A 6,000-nucleotide genomic window follows, 5' to 3' on the forward strand; every position below is an offset into this window, starting at 1 on the left:
CTCAGGTCTATTATTCATAGTGATGGTGATATAGATGGGGATGTTATTAGCAACATTTAAGTTGGTTGGGTGAAGTGGAGGAATGCATCAAGCCTATTTGTGATAGAAAAGTAATGTTGAGACTGAAAGTTAAATGTTATAAGATAATGGCGAGACTTGTAATGCTTTATGGTGCAAAATGTTGGCCTTTAAAAGTTTAAAAGAGAACTTTAAAAGAGAAGCATAAAACAAAGTCAAGTGTTGTTGAGATGAGAATGCTTAGCTAGATGAGTGGCTTGACATTGATAGACAAAATACAAAATGATTATATTTGTGATAGGGTTGGTGTAGCTCCAATGGCGGAGAAGCTCAGAGAGAGTTGTCATTGATGGTTTGGTCACATTAAACGCCGACCATCTGATGATTCGATTAGAAGAGTAGATGCTTCCGATTTGACTTGTGTTAAGAAAGGCTAAGGTTGACTTAAAAAGACTTATGTACATTGAATAAAAAACTATATAAATCTATTAGAATTAAATGAAAATATGACACTCAATGGGACGCAATGGAGAAAAACGATTCATGTAACCGACCCTACTAAGTGCGATAGAGGCTTGTTGTTGTTGGAAAAAACTATGATGATTGATTAAAGTTATCACACCAAAGAAGACATCATCATAATTTTTTTCTTAGATGATAATAATTTTGTTGTCATATAAAAGTGTGCAAATAGTTGTATACTAAAAAATGTTCTTGTGAGTTGATACATTGGTTAAACAGGCCTGTTATTTTTTCCATACATAGTTGTCATGCGTCAATCGTTGAGATTGACTTGCCAGTCTCACTTGTCGAAGTGCCAACCAACATACTTGTCGAGGTGACTGCCTCCAAGATTTTTCTTCTTCTATATTCATTAACGGTTGAACTATAGAGCATCATTATAGTACATAAAATTTTTATTTATTTATTTTCACTCCATTACAGACGATAGACCTGACGTCTTAAAAGAATTTAATAGTAGTCTTAAAAAATATTTGTAGAAAAATTGTATCAAATATACTCAAATTCAACATTAGAAGCATGATGATTTTTTTTATTTTAATAAAAGTTTTTCTATTTTTTATTTAAGAAAACTATCATGATATTTATAGATACTTATGTTAAATTGAAAGTATTATTGTATCATAAATCAACCAACCTTTCATAATCTATATATCATACCTATGCTTGAATTGGTGTATTTTTGCTTTTTTTTTCTTTTGAAGTTAAAATGGTGATATTTTTATGTGATATGCATGTTTTGAGTGATATAAATGCAAAAATTAAATTCAAGTGTTAGATATGTAAATACATAGAAATTAGGTGGTATGTATGTGTATATCCAAAATGTATAAGCACGAAGCTTGAGAAAATCTAACGGCTCAGTGAAGATACAACAGTAAACAGGCGAAATGACTGACCAATTAGTTATTATCCACACAGAACAAGGCAAATCAATCACAACAAATCCCGGTCGGGCTAACCTCTTCATCCTTCAACTCATTGTCCCCCGAAAACCACAATCTCATCAGTTGGACCGGTTGGTCTGCTCAAAGCGCAGATCGGTCGGAAGAGTCCTGTTGCTTGGAATTACCCACCGACGTGTATATTGATCTCATATTTGTAAAGTATTAAAATAATATTCACCAACCTAATAAGATGACGTCATAAATGTAATGACATATGTGTAACCTCTTGTGTCTATAAATAAGGAGTCTTCCATCGAGCAACGACTGTGTAATTTCTACTATTCATTAGTGTCTTTTATTTATTTATTTATTTATTCAGGATGTTCTATTGTTTGTGGGTGTCTTCCCAACATTTTTGGATTCAACATATAATTTTTAATAATAATTTTATAGGTACTGGAACTGTGGGGCCTAACAAACCACGAGAAAATGATTTGTCTGTGCATGAAAATTATCAAAGGATAAATAAATGATTTGTCTATACATAAAAATGTGTCAGCATAAATTTTAAAGTAGATGGGCGTCTTAGGAATGAGATGCGGACGATCAAACGTAGATATCGAGTTTTTGTTAGTTGGAGCCCGATAGGAAACCGCTCCTGCCTATGCTTCCTGCTCCCACCTCTCTGTTCCTGATCGCGAAAGGTCGCAACCGTGACCTTGCAGTTTCGCGAACTGCTCCCGCCCCCTGGTTCGCGAAACGTCACCCCCCTACACGTTGCCTCGTTCCTTTAAGTTTCGAACAGGAGGATGGTTGCTTGGGGGCGTGTGGTTCGAGTGAGAGGAGTATCGCTCTCCAAGGCTTCTTCTTCGATGGTCTTTAGCATTAGCTCGCGGCAAAAGGAAAAAGAAGAATCTGATACACGACCTTTTACTGTTCTTCTTCGGGCTTCCTCGGGATAGAGGAAGAGAAGTGCAAACAGTCGTTCCTTGTGACAGAAGTAAATAGAAAGAAGAAGAAGATTGTTCTCCCTTAGCTTTTTTTTGTGGCTTGTGGCAGAAGTGAAATTGGGTTTATTTCTATTCTCTTCGGTGTATCTCAGTGTAGAGAGAGAATAAAAGATAACAACAAAGTGAGAGATTCCTCTTATAAATCGAGACGATCAACTGGTGTATATTACTTAAGTAGTAAAATCCTCTGCAACTCCGTGGACATAGACAATTTGTCGAACCATGTAAATATGTGTGTTCCGCTGTGTTATTGTTTTTTGGTTCTCGTTCTATTTTTTCGTTTCGTCAAAGATCATTCTTCTATTATTTTATATATCACAACAACTGGTATCAGAGTTTTGTTTCGTATCTGAAGTAGAATGATGATTGCAGATGAAGTGAATGTTTCAAGGATCAAGAAATTTGATGGCACATATTTTGGTTTTTGGATTGGTTTTTGGAGAATGCAGATGGTTTTTGGAGAATGCAGATAGAGAACTATCTCTATGGGAAGAAACTTCATCTTCCGTTATTGGGGAAAAGACTTAAATGGATGGGTGAGGTTTAATAGAATTTGTTGGATCGACAAGTTTTGAGGGTTATTCGATTGACCCTATAGAGGTCTATTGCACACAACGTCATCAAGGAAATAACAATTACATATCTCCTGACAGTCTTATCAAGTATGTCTGAAAAGCCATCGGCAAATAACAAGGGGTACTTAATGAAGAAGTTATTCAATTTGATGATGACAAAAGGTGTTTCTGTTGCTCAACACTTGAATGATTTCAATGCTATCACAAATCAATTGTCGTCTGTTGAAATTGATTTTGATGATGAGATGTGTGAGCAGATATTGTTGGCATCGTTTCCAAATAGTTGGAAAGCCACGAGGATGATAGTTAACAATTCTGCAGGTAAATATAAATTGAAATGTGATGATATGTGTGATTTGATTTTGGGTGAGGAGATACGCAAAAAAGATTCTGGAGAGATCTCATGTACGAGTTTGGCACTGAATGTTGATTTTAGAAGGAGATGGCATGATAAGAACTCAAATAAAGATAGATCAAAATCAAAGCCTGGTCAGCAGACAACCTGCTGGAATTGTGGAAAAGTTGACAACATAAAGAGAAACTGTAGGAATCCCAAGAAGATGAAGAATGATAGCGCAAAAGTGATATCTGAAGAATTACATGATGCACTATTGCTGGCAATTCATACTTCTGTTGATGATAGAATTGAAGGGGAGAGTGGCTCCGGGGCACCCATTTCTATTGTTCCACGGACATATGATGGAGAACCACAGAACTATGAAGAAATATTGTAATAAGAAAGTTCGAGCAAGTGAGAGCCGGCAGAACTTCCACCAGGGAAGAAGGGTGTACCAAGTGAAGACTGAGCTTGATGACAATAAAAGATACAAGACTATACTTGTTGAAAAAGACTTTCAACAGAGACAAGATATTGCACATGAAATGGGAGTTGAAAGCAGAGACAAGAGTAAACTAGGAAATAACTTGGAGGTGCAAAGGCTATGTGGACCTGCTATGTGGACCTTGTTGATATGTTGACTAAGGGTGTTACTCTTAAGAAACTGAAGTTGTGCGCAGCTTCAGTTGGTCTTTTGGTGTGAAAACATTGGCTTTGAGTTGCAGAAGTGGAGGATTCATGTTTGAAAAAAAGTGTGACGCCGCCAGTAGAGGATATCAGTTCGAGGAAGTTGACGTTGTAGCCAGTGTATCAGTCTCCAAGTGAGAGATTTGTTAGCTGAAGCCCGATAGGAAACCGCTCCAGCCTATGCTTCCAGCTCCCGCCTCTCTGTTCCTGATCGCGAAAGGTTGCGGCCGCAACCCTGCATTTTCACGAATTGCTCTCGCCTCCTGGTTCGTGAAACGCCGCCTCCCTTCATGTCGCCCTGTTCCTTTAATTCGCGAACAGGATGACGGTTGCGTGGGGGTGTGTGGTTCGAGTGAGAGGAGTATCGCTCTCCAAGGCTTCTTCTTCGACAGTCTTTAGTGTTGGCTCGCGATTGAAGGAAGAAGAATAATCTGATACACGACCTTTTAGTGTTTTTCTTCGGGCTTCCTCGGGACAGAGGAAGAGAAGTACAAACAGTTGTTCCTTGCGACGGAAGTAAGAAGAAAGAAAATAAGAAGATTGTTCTCCCTTGGCATCTTTTTTGTGGCTTATGGCATAAGAGAAATTAAGTTTATTTCTCTTGTAAGTTTATCTTCTTCAGTACATCTCAGTGTAGAGAGAGAAAAAGAGAGCAATGAAGTCAGAGATTTCTCTTGTAAGTCGAGATGATCGACTGATGTATATACCTCAAGTAGTAAAATCCTCTGCAACTCTGTTGACGTAGACAATTTGTCGAACCACGTAAATCTGTGTGTTCCGCTGTGTTAATGTTTTCTAATGTGAATTTTCTCATTTCATTTTTTTGCTTCTTCAAAAATTGTTTTTCTATTATTCTTTATACCACAACAGTTTCCAGATGAATAATTGTGAAGGAAGCAGCTTACCCAAACGGTCGACAAAAGACGCCAAGAAGAAATCTTATAGGGCAGTAATCAGCCTTCAGGACAATCAATAGGGAACAATCTGTCGGACCTATATATCAATTGAACTAAGGCTTGTCAGACGATCGACAACCCTTACCGATCGAATAGACCCTCGATTTTATTATATGCAAATAATTTTGGGATTACCAAAAAATCTCTTCTCAAAAGTTAATAATAAGCGGACAAAATTATATATTGATAGTAGTTGACGGACTAAAAAAATAATATTATTATTTTAAGGGAATAAAATTTCTGCCAATATATTTATACTTTTACTATCATTTTCATGCATTTGTTAATTTAGAAAATTAACAAATAATTGTAGAAAATTGAGTGAGAATAAAGTTAAAAATAAAAAAAATAATATGCTGATTTTATAAAAAATAAGATTATTTATAAATTACATAAATTATAATAAGGGATATAAGTGTAAAATAAAACCTAAATATAAAAGTGAAATTTGAGGAACATGTTTAAATACAAATTATAATAAGGGATATGAATTTTGCTCGAAGAACGTTAATTGCTTGAAAAACAATTTGAATTTTTGCTTGGAGCGAGATTTGATCGAAATAAACGAGTCGAGCTGTAAGCCAAGTCTCTGCTTCAAATTCTTTTTTTTTTTAGCCAAATATGGATCTTCTCAAACTGACTCGAGATCAACTTGTAGCAATTTTTATTTACAAAACATGTATATATAATGCCTAGAAAAATTGAATATGACAACTCACGAGCCAATTTCAAGCCAGAATGAATTCAAATAACTCAATTTGAGACACTTAGTTTCAATTTCACGTTGGATAGAGCTCAATTTGAGCTAGCTTATTACGATTTCGAGCCAGATCATGCTTAAATCAATTTCAAGACGTCTCATCTCAAAATCAATTATAACAGATCACTAGCTAGTAGATTGAGAGCTACACTTAATCTATTCGAGCCAATTTTAAGCTGACTCCAACTCGACTCAAAATCAAATCACTAACATCCCTAATTCAAATTATATATATATATATATATAGT

Source organism: Phalaenopsis equestris, unplaced genomic scaffold (genome assembly GCF_001263595.1).
Source record: "Phalaenopsis equestris unplaced genomic scaffold, ASM126359v1 Scaffold000488, whole genome shotgun sequence".
Taxonomy (NCBI): Eukaryota; Viridiplantae; Streptophyta; class Magnoliopsida; order Asparagales; family Orchidaceae; genus Phalaenopsis; species Phalaenopsis equestris.